The sequence below is a fragment of the Sapajus apella genome, unplaced genomic scaffold, assembly GCF_009761245.1.
Source record: "Sapajus apella isolate SASKATOON/1434 unplaced genomic scaffold, GSC_monkey_1.0 scaffold49, whole genome shotgun sequence".
In the NCBI taxonomy this organism is placed as follows: Eukaryota; Metazoa; Chordata; class Mammalia; order Primates; family Cebidae; genus Sapajus; species Sapajus apella.
Genome location: NW_022436989.1, coordinates 8534440 through 8551892, shown reverse-complemented (window position 1 = coordinate 8551892; position 17453 = coordinate 8534440). Strand labels below are relative to the sequence as shown.

The 17453-nt window shown below is 39.4% G+C and overlaps 1 protein-coding gene across 3 annotated transcripts in view; it reads left to right on the top strand.

Moving 5' to 3' along the window:
- The window catches only part of CHRM3 (cholinergic receptor muscarinic 3), a 507932-nt gene that overhangs the window by 212706 nt on the left and 277773 nt on the right, over nucleotides 1–17453 (top strand). For all 3 annotated transcript variants that reach the window (XM_032242257.1, XM_032242255.1, XM_032242256.1), the window contains exon 3: nucleotides 16140–16202. The gene's annotated coding sequence lies outside the window, so the exon portion shown is untranslated. The remainder of the gene's footprint in view (nucleotides 1–16139; nucleotides 16203–17453) is intronic.

The window sequence follows — 17453 nt, the reverse complement described above, 5'->3', positions numbered from 1 at the left end:
ACTGTCTCATTTCTCATGTCATGGTTATCAAGTTCTCTCTGGTGCTGTTCATAATCTGTAATATACTCGCAAAACACTGCAGCTTCACGTGAACACAATCACAGTTAAAAGTGAATAGCACTTTTACGTTAACCCATTTGGTCCTCACATCAGCTTGGGTTTATTGTGATCCCATTTTAAAATGAGAAAACTGAGGCACAGAAAGGAAAGACACTTTCCCAACGTAATGAGTATGTGACAGTAGAGTTCACATCAAGCGCGTCTGACTTTAGTCTCCACCCTCTGTCTTTTTGTAGAACACTCAAATGTTTTCTTTTAAGAAATGCCCTAAACAGTAAAGTATTTTTTAGCAACAAATTATAAATCATGCCTTAGTTTTCCTCCTCCAGTGAACATTTGTACAAATAAATAAATAAATTTGAGTTATAACTTTATTTCCCTTTCTGAGCAATGAAATTGCCAAAATGAATGTAATTGGATGAAACAAAATAAAGTTAATCTTACTGGAAAAATCTAAAAATTATAAACTAAGTCCTTATCCATTGTAGTCATTAAACATGATACACTCTGATGTGCTTATTTTTATAGCATGACTTTCAAAAATATCATATTTTGTGAATAGACAATCCATTAAACACTGACCAAATCTAAGGTTTGCAAATGACATGTTTTATTGCATCTGATAGAAAATCTAATTTGAGTCATTTTTCTCTGAACAATGGAATCATTTCAGAATGACGTGGACGAAGTTCTATAACATGACAATTCAGACACCAAAAGCATATTACCAATTAGTTAGGATTCAGAAGTTTGTGACATTGACAAAAATGAAGTGAAGAAGACAATTCTAATGGGTTTTAATTATTCTAACTATAATGTATATGATTCTACTTTATGTAAATGAATTTATGGACGTAGACTCATTCATAAAGTAACTGCTGGATCACACAGCTGGGGAGCTCAGATTACTCTGTGTCCCTTTAATCTAGCGCTCTGTGTTCTCATCTCCTCAGGAACCTGGTAATCTCTTTTCTTTCTCTGTTTAGAGATATTCAGAGATGGACACATCACGCCTTTTTTTGTTAGATCTCACCGCTTCATCATTTCAAAGGGGCGATCAAAATTTCTGTTGCTCCAAGTTTCTTTAAAGGAAGAGTCTTAGGTGACATGTGCCAGACTTTTAATTTTTATTTTAATTATCACAGGACACAATGTCGTATATAAGGAACCAGCTTTTGCTTAAACTTTCTTAGGTAGTTTTATTAATTGCTATACAGCTGAAGTGTGCATTTTTGTTTATTGAACTGTCACCTCCATAAACCAAGGATTTCAGGACAGTCTGAGTTTTGCAAAGTATTCTTTACAGTTTAAGCTTTTCCTTAAATCAGAAAATATTTCTCCTTTTTCTATGAATTGCATGCCCTCCTCTTCAGACAGATAAGAAAAAAGCAATCAAATCCACAGATAAACAGACGCCGGCCTGTTCTCACTGCGTGCCAACCTCACTTTTCACTAAGCACTGATAAATGTCAACTTGGACAAGGTAGCAGTCCTGCACTCCAAGAAGCAGTGAATTTCTTGTTTTCTTCTCCAGGCTTTCTTTCCCATTCTCTGCAAACATGCACCCAAAAAGGATGCAGAGCATCATGTCACAGTTCTTACAGGAGCTTCCTCTCAACTGTGCGTGTCCTTGTGAAGTGAGGTGGGGTAATCTCACCGAGGAGCTGCATAGAACTGTGTATTGGGCAGGAGCTCCAGCTGTGGGGCTGGACAGCCCAGGTCCAAACTCTACCACTGCTGCTTGCTAATGGGGCCATATTGAGGAAGCTCCTTCAATTTTTCAGACCTCGGTTTCCCCTTCTCAGTTACAGAGGTGATAAGAATACTTCCCTAACTATGTTATTGTAAGAATTTCATGAGGTGATTAATGAAAAATGCCTGGCATTAAGGAAGCCCTGCCTGTGTATGTTATTTTTATTTGCTGGTGGTAAGATTAGGAGAATATTGCTGAGCACTATGTGGCACATGGGGCCGATGTGATTTGGGATGCCCCTCATTATTTTGCATGTGGCTCTCCCAGCACTTTCGGGAGGACTTAAGAAGCGAAGTGAAGAGATGATGTGATGTTTCACGAAGCCCAGGGTTTTGCTAAACCAAGAACAGATTGCATGTAGGGTATGCACAAGCAAAGGCCAAACATTTGATCTTCCTTAAGACTGTTTCTGTCTCGTTAGAGCTTATCTTCAACAAATGACTAGTGACTTGGAGCAGAACAAGTAACTTCAGAGCAGCTAACTGCAATATGCAATTTTTTTTAAGAAAAGAATAAAGACAGTGTTACCTTTTTATGCATATTTAAATATAGGGTTTGTAGTTATAGAAAAATGATCACACAGCGTGTGCATTTGAAACCCCTCCCAATCTCAAATACCACACAGTGAAGCAGAATTCATAGTCGGCATCCCGGACACACAGATAAAAAGGAGAAGTCTAAATGTCAGAGGATGAAAGGTCTGCAGGTACAAGGGCAGAGGAAGCAAAGGCTCCATAGGGTAAGTGCTTTGGGAAAAGAAAAGCAAACATCTGTCATTGTGTATCTGAGGATGTGTATCTGTCTTTATCTGCCTCCCGGCAGTCTTTCTCTCTGTGTATGTGTGAGTTTCTTATTCTATTTCTCTGTCTCGTTCTGACTCACTCTGTTTCTCTTTCACCTTCTCTCTGTGTCTCTGTCTCCTTCTCTCACACACACTCACCCCACAGTAATGACTCCAGTCATTAATCAGAGATGTAAAGTGCTGACGGCAATGATCAAGAAGGGTGGACTGGGCACAGTGGCTTACACTTATAACCCCAGCACTTTGGGAGGCCAAGGCAGGAAGATTGCTTAAGGCCAAGAGTTTTAGACCAGCCTCAACAACATAGCGAGATACCCCCTCTACAAAAAAAAAGACATTAGCCGAGTGTGGTGGTGTGCACATGTAGACCCAGCTACTCGGGAGGCTGAGGCCGAGGATCTCTTGAGCACAGGAGTTTGAAGCTACAGTGAACAATGACTGCACCCCTGCACTCATGCCTCGGTGACAGAATGAGACCCTGTGTCCAATAGTAATAATAATGAATTTTAAAAGGATGCAAGATTGCATTTAAGAAAAAAAGAAAAGAGCAGAGTAATTCAGGTATTCCTTTATCCTGCCTATGCTTTCCCAGAGACCAAGTTTTGTGACTTAAAGTGATTAGTTATATTCTCAAAAATTAAGGAGTCTGACTTCTGAAAAATACAGAAGCTGGGAAAGTGGCTGCTTATTTTTAAAATATTTACAATCAAATCAGTCCCTTAGAACTGAACAAATAAAAACATCAGTTCCATCATATTATTTTTTTTCTGTTGCATTTTAGCTTTTGGGCTACATGTGAAGAACATGCAAGATTGTTGCATAGGTACACACACAGAACAACCCAAAGATCTAAATGAGCAATGGTACATAGAATATGAAATTTTAAATTAGAAACCTAGTTTAAGGATTGATCACTAATATAATGTATATGATATAGATGACTGCTGTCAGGTCTTACCTGGAGGACATGGAAATAATGGTTAGAATTTTCACGCTTATGTGCAAAACAGGTTTATGCTGGGTCCAGGAAAAAAATGGATTTAAGTTCCTAACTCCATTCTTTCCTTGTAACTCGGATTTTCAATGATGTATGCTGCCTTTTGCTGGTTAAATAACTAGCTTTTGCCTTATCCAACAAAACACTGTCAGGATAGCTGATATTCTATATGGTTAAAGGACAAATGTGTGCTTTAATTCACACAAAAGGTAGGAATGATTTCATGGATTGCAGATATATTTACATTTAGAGTATTTTTAAATCCCAAGATGAGTATCTAATTGCCAAAAATTCAGGAAATGTGTTTCAAAGTAATGATTATTTTATGCACAGTAGGATTGTTGGAATTTTAAAAGGAAAATGGAATACAAAGGTATTGTACTCAAATAAAAGACATACAGCCTTTCAAAGAAGCCAGGTCTAGAGCTTACAGGTAGGGCAGACACCCTGAAGAAAAAGGATGCGGAAATCAGGCTTTGAAAAAGCGGATTATTACTAGCCACCCTTTGGGCGCATTCCCGCTACGTAAAAATAGTAACTTCTGGTTACTGGACACTTTCTATGTCCCAGACAGTTGCTACACAATTTATATATGCTACTTTATTTCATACCTTTAAAAACTTGCCAGGCGCGGTGGCTCTCGCCTGTAATCCCAGCACTTTGGGAGGCCGAGGCGGGTGGATCCCGAGGTCAGGAGATGGAGACCATCCTGGTCAACATGGTGAAACCCCGTCTCTACTAAAAATACAAAAAATTAGCTGGGCATGGTGGCGTGTGCCTGTAATCCCAGCTACTCAGGAGGCTGAGGCAGGAGAATTGCCTGAACCCAGGAGGCGGAGGTTGCGGTGAGCCGAGATCGCGCCATTGCACTCCAGCCTGGGTAACAAGAGTGAAACTCCGTCTCAAAAAAAAAAAAAAAAAAACAACACACTTATGTAAAGTGAGTATCTCTATCTTACAGGAACTGAGAGTCACTTAACTCTAAGATCCAATAGGGTTTTTCTCAGAGAAGACACAGGTACCACCATGTTATCAGCTACAAATTGGGTGGGAAAAACTCCTCCCCTTGTACAGCCCTAGTGCTCCTTCCAGATGGGAGAAGGGATACTTCCTTTGGTCACCTGGCATGAAGATTGAAGGCCTGTAGGAATCTTCCACAGTGCTTCTGTTTTAGAAAGACCAGGCAGTAGCCTTGGTTACTAGAATGTATTGGTTGTTCAACCATAAACACAAGCAATAAACAACTTATGCAACTTTGATAGATATTTGTAGGAATTTAATCTGTATACTCACAAATTAAATAGAGAAAAATACCTTCAGCGATAAAGAATGTTACTACATGAATAATCCAGATATCTCTGTTCTCGTAGTGCCGCATCCTGAATATAAGTGATATCACCCTTCTGTTCCATGACTCTGACCCAAAAGCAGGGAAGTCTGACACTGAATGTGGCAAGTGTTTCTTCCTAAAACTCAGTTCAGCCAGGATATTTCTCACGTACCACTTTTCTAGTGAGATACTGCACTGTCTAGACAACTTTTGAGCATGATTTCTAAATCAAAGCTCAGAGCCTTCCTTGTACTTCTTCCTCTCAATGAGAAAGCCAATCTCTCGACATTCTTTTGCCTCTATCTTCTTTTAAAACATAGTGTTATTTAAAACCAATGATGGCTAGTTATGAACAGTTTTGAAAATAAGTGAAAGAACCTTAAATAAATAAATACATAAATATTATTATCAACCCTCAAGTTTTAAATACTATTAACATCGTGTCTGCAACTTGAACTGTATGAAATGGTTGCTAACAGACTTTTTGACCTGCTCACTTGGCAAACTCATTTGGTTAAACCTAAATTCAATGTGTGTCTTTTAAAGATTATTTTGTGTATAGATTTGTTTTATAAGATTGTGGATATGTACATGCGACTTTGTATCTAGTTTATTTGTGTGTTGCTGAACATAATATATAGTACATTTTACCATGCAACAGTTCTTTGCCAACATATTTTTAACTGGGAGTTTCTCTTAAGGCACCCCCTCCTCTGTCTTTGCTCTACAGAGCCAGAGCGGCCTTGGGGCCAGGCAGGCATTTATTCAGCACTAAATGTTAACTATTTATTAATTAAAGGTGTTGCTTAAGCCAGCAGAAAAAAAACTATATTAACTCAGGACATTTGGGCATTTTCTGAAAGATTTTTTACAAGAAAAACTTCAAGAAATCCAATTAAATACGTTGTTTGCAACACCAGCAGTATTATATTTCCTGAGAACAGCTGTACAATAGGAATTGCCAAAATTATAATTCATCACATCAAAACTGACCTTTCCAAATATTTAAGAGGTTGAAATTTTAGCTAAATACAGTCTCAGGAGCTCATTAGATTTTCAAGAGTATATCTAAGAATGTCATGGCTGCATTTCAAAATGTGGTATTTGAAAATATGTGTTTCTAAATGATGTTATCAGATTTTTTCTAAATATCCCAAATCCATTAGTCATGGTTGTGCAGTGCAGAGTGCAGCATCCCCTTCTTAGAAAAATACATTTACTTTATGTTGTTATAGAGTCTATGAAATTTGGGGAAATACTTATCCAGACTCAAGAGCACATTCAATTTTTGGCTAAGCTAGATTCTGAAGAATAATTTTGTTTTGTTCTGTACTGAAGTAGAGAAGAATCCTGAGCTGTGCAGGGCATCATTTAGCATAGCTCCCCTAAGAAAACCTCACATGGTAAAACAAAATTGAGAAAAGCAAGCATCAGAATACAGCTGCCTTTAGAAAGTTCAGCCCATATTTCAGTGTTGACATTTCTGAGTAATCCCATTGTAAAAATAATGGTAACATAGTATTTAACCTAGAACTTCCCAAATGTCTTTAGCACCATATTTCTTTTTTGAATATCGTGGGGCTCTGGGACATCCAGTGGAATCTAGGACCATCTATGTAGTGTCTTGTGATTGCTTGATTTTGCCTACTCCAAACACTGTCATCTTAGCCACCTATCAGTGAGGATCCAGACAGTCTTGTTGGCTCTCTACAATACCAGGAAGGGTTAGTTTTCGGCCAGATGCGGAGCTTACGCCTATGACACCAGCACTTTGAGAGGTGGGCGTGGGAGAATTACTTCAGCCCAAGAGTTTGAGACCAGCCTGGACCAGATGGTGAGAACTCGCCTCTACAAAAAAATTAAAAATGTAAAAAATTAGCCAGGCATAGTGGTGCTTACCTATAGTCCCAGCTACTCAGGAGACTGAGGGAGGACACTTCAGTCCAGGGGTTCTAGGCTGCAGTGAGCTGTGATGGCACCACTGCGTTCCAGCCTGGGTGACAAAGAAAGACCCCATTTTATATATATATATATATATTTTTAAAAAAGAGTGAATTTTTATAAAGACGATAAAACATTGGAAAAAATTTAAACCTACAATTTGGTATTAAAGAATCTATAGTTGTTATTATTATACTTTAAGTTCTGGGGTACATGTGCAGAACTTGTTTGTTGCATAGGTATACACATGCCATGGTATTTTGCTGCATCCATCACCCCGTCATCTACCTTAGGTATTTCCCCTAATGCTATCCTTCTCCTATTCCCCCACCCCCTGCTCTCCCTCCCTTAGCTCTCCACTCCGCAACAGGCCCCAGTGTGTGATGTTCCCCTCCTTGTGTCCGTGTGTTCTCATCGTTCAACACCCAGTTATGAGTGAGAACATGCGATGTTTGGTTTTCTGTTCTTGTGTCAGTTTGCAGAGAATGATGGTTTCCAGATGCATCCATGTCCCTGCAAAGGACATGAACTCATCGTTTTTGATGGCTGCATAGTATTCCATGGTGCATATGTGCCACATTTTCTTTATCCAGTTCACCATTGATGGGCATTTGGGTTGGTTCCAAGTCTTGGCCATTGTGACCAGTGCCGCAGTAAACATGCATGTGCATGTGTCTTTAGTTTTTATCAGTATACAGCACACTGTCCGTAGTGTACAGTTCTAATCTTCATTTCTATTGCCTTCTTCACACACACGTGTGCACAGCTGACGACAGTCTGTACATTAGATGACCACTGTAGTGTGCCCCTGGGTTCCTTTTGTGTCTGGATCAAACAGCATTTGGCAAAGGCTTCCTATGGTTTTGTGGCAGTATTCCTAAGCTCCCTGCTCATCCTATATCTTAGCAGCATTTTTCAATCTTCTCTGCCTGCAGTTGTTAAGTTTCCTTTTTTCTTTTTATTAACTGTGTTCATAAGGAGTTTTGCTTGGCTACAGAACACCCAGGGAAGTGTGTACAGTTAAAAATTCCCCAGGTGTGACTTATCACGTATTTCCCCTGGTCTTAATGTGTGTCTGTCTGGGCAGTGATGGGGACTTAAGGGCCCATTTGGGGCTTGCAGTCTTTACCCACCCTCCTGTGAAAGAGATAGACAAGTGAATAAAGAGTAGGAGTAACTTTTCTTTTCTTTCTTTTTTTTTTTTTTTTTTTTTTTTTTTTGAGACGGTGTCTCACTCTGTCACCAGGCTGGAGGGCAGTGGCACGATCTGAGCTCACTGCAACCTCTGCCTCCTGGGTTCAAGCAAATCTCCTGCCTCAGCCTCCAGAGTAGCTGAGATTATAGGCATGCACCACCATGCCCAGCTAATTTTTATATTTTTAGTAGAAACGGGGTTTCATCGGGTTGCCCAGGCTGGTCTCGATTTCTTGACTTCACCATCTGCCCTCCTTGGACTCCCAAAGTGCTGGGATTACAGGTGTGAACCACCATACCTGGCCTTTTTTTTTTTTTTTTTTTTTTTAGACAAGCAGAATGGTAAGTCACAGAGGAAACTAGAAGCCCCAAAGGGAAACACAAGCTTCAAGAGGCTGATGCAGCCAGAGTAATGGGGGGCGCAGTCTAGCCTGGAGAGGAGCTCAGGCCTCATCTGGTAGGAGGTTTGTTTTCAAGTCACCTTTTAATTAAAATGTAGTATATGCCCATTTAAAAAAAAAAAAAAAACAGAACTTGGAAAACAAGAATCTTAGAGGAAAAATGATATCCATTCCCATCACTTAAACGACAGTCAAGATCACATTTAGATATCATATTTCCCCTCTCTTATTTTTTTTTTTTTTTTTGTTTTTTTTTTGGTTGGAGTTTCCCTCTTGTTACCCAGGCTGGAGTGCAATGGCGCGATCTCGGCTCACCGCAACCTCCGCCTCCTGGGTTCAGGCAATTCTCCTGCCTCAGCCTCCTGAGTCGCTGGGATTACAGGCACGCACCACCATGCCCAGCTAATTTTTTGTATTTTTAGTAGAGACGGGGTTTCACCATGTTGACCAGGATGGTCTCGATCTCTTGACCTCGTGATCCACCCGCCTCGGCCTCCCAAAGTGCTGGGATTACAGGCTTGAGCCACCGCGCCCGGCCTCTCTCTCTTATTATTTATTTTTATTTTTTTGAGATGGAGTCTCACTCTGTCATCCAGGCTGGAGTGCACTGCCACCATCTCAGCTCACTGCAACCTCCGCCTCCCGGGTTCAAGCGATTCTCCTGCCTCAGCCTCCCAATAGCTGGGATTACAGGCACCCACCACTATGCCCGGCTAATTTTTATATTTTTAGTAGAGATGGGGTTTCACCATGTTGGCCACACTGGTCTTAAACTCCTAATCTCAGGTGGTCCATCCGCCTTGGTCTCCCAAAGTGCTGAGATTACAGGTGTGAGCCACTATGCCTGACCTCCTTTCGCTTTTTTATAACATAGAGTTATTGTAAAATTCCTCCAAAGTAAATTATTGGTTTTTAATTTCGGGCTGTGGATGAGAAAACCTAGGCCCTGTGTCTGGACTGCCTGAAGTCCACATTCAGCTACTGCTGAGGACCCTGCATGGAGACTTCCTGCCTTTGCAGTGAAGGGTAAAAAAGAAACAGATTCTCCAAACAGGAAAGTCCTACATATAGAACAAAATAGAGCTACTTTGTAATATTTAAGAATATATCTACCTACAGACTTTTAAACTGAGCCAACGTTGTTACTGATTCTTCATTTTCTAACCAATTCCAAAGTGTAATTGCTGAGAACGACGGCTCAACTCTGAAGGGGAGACATTGGACTGTAAATTTCACTATTGGTCCTTTAAGCAGTTTTTCTGGTTCCTGACAGAAGCAACCAAAAGAATATCTTTTATAAGAATCAAAACTGCAGGTACATTTTTCTCCTTTAAAATTGGTTTCCTGAACCCCCATAAACACCATTATTTGGTCAAATTCTGTAACACTGATTTGACCCAAAATAAGAACTACTTATCCCTGGCTTCCACATTCATGATACGACTTAAAAGAGAGCGTGAGAGAGGGGTGGGAGCTGCGGTGGGGGTGGAGGGAGACGCTGAGATTCATGGACTATAATTAGAAGCCACCTGAGTTGGACTGCCAAAAGGTTGCCCAGAAAAGGGTGATTAATATTTCCAAGCATCTAAATGGAGCCATCTCTGGCTAAAGAATAGCACTTTAAAGATATAATATTTTTTATAAAATTAAGGAGCTTCAAGATTTGACCTTTTCTTTGTTGTAGAATTTTTTTTGAACTTTAAAAATTACAGGAAACCATTTGGTGAGTTAGACATTTTTTAAATTATAGTTTCATGGGAAAAATAGTAGCATTGACTTTTAGATCTGGATGTGTTTTTCCATGTTAGAGCTACTTACTAAATGGAGCATTTAGTAGTTTTTACTCAATATGACAGAGTCTTTTAAAATCCTCTCTGTGAATAATAGTTACTGTTGTTTTCTCAAAATACATTTTCAAGGGCTGTCTCCCTCTTAATGCCACAACATCAGAACCTTGGCCAAAGATTTTCAGTCTGCCTTTGGTGCAAGACTGTGTTTGAGGCCAAAGAGATAACAGAGATACATCTGTGAACACTACTTTTCTTGTCAAAAGTGAGATACAGAGGTAGATACATATATAGATATGAATAGAGATAGATAGGTGGGTATAGTTAGGTAGGTAGGTAGATAAGAGATAGCAAGAGCGAGAGAGAGAGAGAGAGAATATCTAGTCAGCTTTAGTGAGGATATGAGAAACAAAATTGCTACAACTGTTTTGATAGGTAATCTGTCAGTGTATACCATAATTTAAGATGTGAATACTCTATAACATATACAGGTATTGATCGACTTACGACCTATGCAACTCACAACCATTCGACTTTACAACCACAATCGCTAGCCACGACTGCTCCGCATCTGGCAGCGCAAACGTTGCCCAGCTGGGTGTATGACAGTGCGGACCAGCTTCCGGCAGCACTACCATCTCCACGTGCACCATTTCAACTGTACATATAGCCTACTCAACTTACGACCAAATCGTGTTATGACCAGTCTGTCGGCACCAACCATGGTCGTAAGTTGAGCACTAGCTGTAAATAATAATTTTAGGCATGTAGAAATAAAAAATAAGAGTGTTTATATATAAACATATATATATACAAATACACACAATTATTATGTCTATGTTGTTTATAATAAGAAAAAGGAAGCAACCATAATTCTATAGTAAAAGAATGAATTAGAGTACGTCCATGCTGAGGTGGATGTACTCTCTCATATAAAGAGGGAGGCAGATCCATAGGCACTGATGAGAAGTATATACTGCTTTGTGAGAAGGATATATGCATGGTCGTATGAGTGGTAGGATAATAGTAAAAGAAGTGAGTAGACACATACTTTTTTATTACACTTCAGTTCATTGTGCTTCAGAGATACTGTTATTTTTACAGATTAAAGATCTGTAGCTACCCTGCTTCAGCAAATCCATTGGCACCATTTTTTCCAACCCCACGTGCTCACTTTGTGTCTCGTGTTACACTTTGGTGATTCTTGCAGTATTTAAAACTTGTTAATTATTATTATATCTGACATGGTGATCTGGGATCAGTAATCTTTGATGTTACTGTTGTAATTGTATAGGGATGCCATCAACCACTCCCATATAAAATGGCAAGCTTAACTGATAAATGTAATTAATGAATGTGTTCTGACTGCTCCACCAACCACCCATTTCTCCATCTCTTTTCCTCCCCTTTACCCCACCCCATTTCCTGAGTCACAACAGTATTGAAATTAGGCCAGTGAATAACCTTACAATAGCCTATAAGTGTTCAGGGAGTGAAAGGAACAGTTACATATCTCAATCAAAAACTAGAAATGATGAAGCTGAGTGAGGGTGGCATGTGGAGATCTGAGACAGGCCGAAAGAGACGCCTCTTACACCTGTTAGCCAAGTTGTGAATGCAAAGGAAAAGTTCATGAAGAAAACGAAAAGTGCTGCTCCAGTGAACACACAAATGATAAGAAAGCCAAACAGTCTTATTACTGATATGGAGAGAGTGTGAGTGGCCTGCCTAGAAGATTTAACCAGCTACCAGATTCCCTTAAGCCAAAGCCTCATCCAGAGCAAGGCTTTAACTCTCTTCAAGTCTATAAAGACTGAGAGAGATAAGGAAGCTTCAGAAGAAAAATGTGCAGCTAGCAATGGCTGATTCATAAGGTTTAAGGACAAAAGCCATGTACATAATATAAAAGTACAAGGTGAAGCAGCAAGTGCAGATGGAGACATTCCAGCAAGTTATCTGGAAGACTGAGGTAAGATCATTGTTGAATGTGGCGACACTAAACAGCATATCTTCAGTGTAGACTGTACAGCCTTCTGTTGGAAGAAGACGCCATCTAGGATTTTAATAGCTAGAGAGAAGTCAAGGCCTGGCTTTAAAGCTTCAAAGGACAGGCTGGCCTGCTTATTAGGAGCTAATGCAGCTGTTAAGTTGAAGCCAACATCCATTTATTATTTCAAAAATCATAAAGCCCTGAAGAATTATGTCAAATCTACTTTGCCTGTGCTCTATAAATGGAATACCAAAGGCTGGATGACAGTACATCTGTTTACATCCTGGTTTACTGAATATTTTAAGCCCACTGTTGAGAACTACTGCTCAGAAAATGATTCATTTAAAAATATTACTACTCATCTAGAAGGCATCTAGTTATTCAATAGCTCTCGTGTAGGTGTACAAGGAGGATATTAACGTTGTTTTCATGCCTGTTAATATAACAGTCATTCTGTAGCCCATGAGTCAAGGAGCAGTTTTGGCTTTTGAGTCTTATTATTTTAAGAAATAGATTTCATAAAACTATAGTTGCCGTAGACTCTTTTGATGGATCTGGGCAATGTCCATTGAAAACCTTCTGAAAAGGATTCACCATGCCAGATGCTATTAAATACATCCATGATTTTTGGAAGGAGGTAAAAATATCAACACTGACAGCAGTTTGAGGAAGTGGATTTCAGCCCTCATGGATGACTTTGAAGGGTTCAAGACTCTAATGAACAAAGAATAAATACCAATGTGGTAGAAACAGCAGCCTGAAAATAGGCCTGAATTGCTGCTATCTCATGATAAAACTTGAAGGAGGAGTTCCTTCTTATGAATTAGCAAAGAAAGTGGTTTTCTTGAGATGAAATTGACTCTTGGTGAAGATACTGTGAATATTGTTAAAATGACCACTTAGGATTTAGAGTATTACATAAACTTAGTTGATAAAGCTGCAGCAGCCTTTGAGAGCATTGATTCCAATTTTAAAAGAAGTTCTATTGTGGACAAAATGCTGTCAAACAGCATCACACGCTACTTGAGAATGTGATATATAGCATCATATGCTACAGAAAAATCTTTTGCAAAAGAAGAGTCAATCACTGCAGCAAACTTAATTGTTTTCTCATTTGGAGAAATGACCACAGCCACCCCAGCCTTTGGCACCCACCACCCTGATCAGTCAGCACCCATCAACATTGAGGCAAACCATCCATGAAAAAAATTAGAACTTGATAAAGGCTCAGATGATGGTTATAATTTTCTAGCAATAAAGTATTTTTAATTAAGGTATGTACATTGCTTTCTTGGACTTAATGCTATTGCACATCTAATTGATGACAAGATAGTGTAAACGTAACTTTTATATGCACTGGGAAACTAAAAAATGCATGTGACTTACTTTATTGTGGTGGTATGATACCAAAAACCACAGTATTTCCAAGGCGTGCCAGTACTGCTTTAAAGAAGTTAGCAAAATATCGTACCTTTTTTATGGACATCATACATCAGAGTAATATTTTGTTGACTTGTTGAAAGAGCCTCTCATCTGGCCTTCCATAATTAATTATTCTGTCTCTAGTTTTGTTTTCTTCTGTATTTGGCTAACTGTATAATTAGGACAGCATTCTCTGGAATTGCCAATCTTATTTTGATTATGTGACCTTCGATCCATGTTTACTGGGTTTTGGAGATGACTGTCATCTTTACTTTGAGATTTGAACCTCATCTCTAAGTGAATGTTACATGTAATTAATTTTCAATAGAATGAATCTGCAGCTAGGATGAAAGCCAGTTCCTTTGCTTGTTTTTAGAATGAATGTCTCTCTGAATCTGATACTAGAGAAATTTAATAAGAGAAACTTCAAGATGTTCAGTCTCATTTATTGTCTCCCAATTCATTTAGTGAACAAGATATTCTTATTAGCAGACACTTCAATAACTGAGTAGTGTTTATGTCTATTTTGACTTTAATGGTGTGACTTAATTTTGTGTAATATGTATTTACTTGTTTAAAAGATCTGAATTTCAACAGGTAGGCAATGTTCCTAATTGTAAATTAGGCAAATGTGTTTGTAATAATGAACATTTATTACTTTTAATAATAAAATCTGTTGTAAATATTTACTAAGCAACTACTATGTACGAGACAGTGGTTTCTGTGAGAGGACTTTCACATGGTTAAATAGAATTAACTGAGTACTTGCCCTTTGGCTGATTTCATTTTACAAGGATATTAGCAATGAAAGAGGAATTCTGTGCTCATCAGCATGCCCTAAATGGCAGAAAACGTCTATTCTTTAGTTAGAGATGAGGGAGACACATGACCACATCCTCCTAATGAAGTGTTGTTTGATGACTTTCCCATCATTTTCTGTAGTAAGAATGGGAGCATTGATATGGTTGAATTTACTCTTGAAGGTCTAGGTACACAAATATTATTTTCTGAGAATGGGCGAAGCTGATTTCAAGTTGTGACCCATGGTCACTTACCCTCTCAACCTCCGTTTCCCAGCTCAGGGCATAAAGTGCATGGATTTCATGGATTGATAGCCCCAGCCCTTCCTTCCATAAGACATACTTCTCAGATGAGGGGTGGGAGGAAGGGTGTCTTGGGAGAGGAGGGGTCTGAGAGACCTCGCTTGGGTCAGATGCCCTCCCTTGCTGAAAGCGGGACAGGACCCCGTGATGGACAGTTCCAACACAGCAAGCAACAGCAGAGGGAGAGGGAGGCCCTAACGGGAGGAAGAAGGGGTATCCAGGCAGCCGAGCATAATGCCCTTGAGCATAAAAGTGCTTCTCAAACTGATGAAGGAGCAATTACTCTTTTTCCCCAAATTTTTTGCATATTAATACTTTTAAAAGACACGTGAAGTACAGATTTATTTTTACACTGTTAATTACATATCCAATTGCTATAAAACTCTGTCGAAGTTTGCTCTCCATCTCTGTGGGGATCTTGTTGCAGGCGACAGTCACAGAGGCTTCAATAAGCTCCTCTCTTACTTGCTGAAGAAAACCCCTCCACATGCTCCTCTAGGATCCTGTACTTCTCTCGGTCCTCTTTTCATTTGATGCCACCTTCACCACTGTGGAAACTTCAAGGTCCTCCTTTAAAAAATTCAACAACATCTCATTAGGAGATCTCATCCTCAAGTCCTTCCACGGCATTTCCTGTTCCTTTATGACCTCCGAACTCAGCCACATCCTTCACAATGACACAGTTCCCCTGTTCTTCTGCAGAGCCTGGCACTTCTTTTTTTCTCTATGTTAACCTTCTTATGGAGGTGCTTTCCTAAGATTCTGGCCTAGCTGTCAGGCTCAGAACAGCTCAAAAAGGTGAATTTCAGTGTCTGAAGTGGAGTTAGGGGATGTTCATGAAGATTGCATTTTCCTCCTGTATGAGAATGGGCTAATTGTAATATCACTGCATGTGTGTATTTTGAATAGTGTCTGGGAGAAGGTAGCAACTAGAATATTTCTAAGAGAACATTCTTAGGATTTCCCTTTGAACATAGACCGTACTAGCCAGTTTGCTAAGAGAGGAAGGCAGTCATCACCTATGTGTAAAATGAAGAGATGAGCAACTTCTTTATGTTTATTCTTCTCACTCTATGTCCCTTCCTTACAATGGAGCTTAGGCAGATAGAAGGGGAGGAGCTGTAGAATGAGGAAGTCAGTAGACACATTGCTTTTCCAGTGACAGGTATCTTAACTTCTCTGACCTTCTCTGTCCTCTTCAGTTACATTAGGTTAGGCACCATGACCTAGGAAGTCACTTCCAACTCAAAAATTCTGTAATTTTTTTACATTGCCTCTAATCGTGTTGTTTACCCCATTGATGTTCTCTTTCCCAGGGTCCTGATGATTTGTTAATCCCTTCTTTTTGTTCTCTTCTAGCACTTGTGTTCTGATTAGCAGCCAAATAGACGACAGTCAGAACTTCAGCTAAGGTACAATAAGGTAAGATCCTTTTTCTAGTTGAGCTACTTCCTTGAAAAGGGGGATTGATGGCCTGATCTGTGAGAACAAACTAACAAGGAATAAGAATTTGTAAGCAGGTGCTTTCAACATGATGTATAATTGTTACCATTAGTCATACTCAGTTATTTTTGTGTCTTAATAAAGCTAAGTATATTCATTTTCTCATCAGTTTAAAAATTAAAATAAAGGCATGTTGATTGAGATTTGAAACAAGTTAACTTTATGTCAAATGCACATTCGTATTTAACTGTAGCAATGTGGAATTTTTTGAAATAGTGCAAGATGTTTGAATTAGCAGTACATATATTAGGTACATACCTTATAGCTTATCTAATTCTTAGAAGCTTAAGAATTATCCCTTGATTTAGATGCCTTTCTTCAGAATGCTGTACAAAATATATTGTGAACATAAACAGCAACATTGTGAAAAAGCTCAATCCTTCTTAGATGTTATCATTAATAATGTTTTATCTATCCAGCAAACACTGCTACCATCCTACCCTGAATCCATTCTCCCTGTACCGGTCCCTTCTCATCTTGCTATAAAGATGCTACCTGAGACTGGTAATTTATAAACAAAGAGGTTTAATTGTCTCATAGTTCTACATGGCTGGGGAGGACTCAGTAAACTTACAATCATGATGGAAGGCGAAGGGGAAGCAAGGCATGTCTTACATAGCAGCAGGAAAGAGAGAGAGAAAGTGCAGGGAAACTACCACTTTTAAAACCATCAGATCTCATGAGAACTCCCTCACTATCATGATAACAACATGGGGAACCCGCCTTTGATCTCATCACCTCCCACCAGGCCCTTCCCTTAATACCTGGAGATTACAATTCGAGATGAGATTTGGGTGGGGACACAGAGACAAACCTTACCACTCTCCTGTTCCTTCCTAACAAAACCTTGATGTTGTAAGGACAATAAAGTGCCCAGCTAAAAAATATCCTCATCTTCCCAGACTTTTCCTGTGGCCGTGTGACCCAGCTCCAGCCAATGAACTCTCACTTTACAAATTTTAATACTGGTGAAATCATTCTTTCTTTTTTTTTTTTTTTTTTTTGAGATGGAGTTTCACTCTTGTCCAGGCTAGAGTGCAATGGCATGATCTCAGCTCACTGCAACCTCTGCCTCCTGGGTTCAAGTCATTCTCCTGCCTCAGCCTCCCCAGTAGCTAGAATTACAAGTGTGCACCACCACACCCAGCTAATTTTTTGTATTTTTAGTAA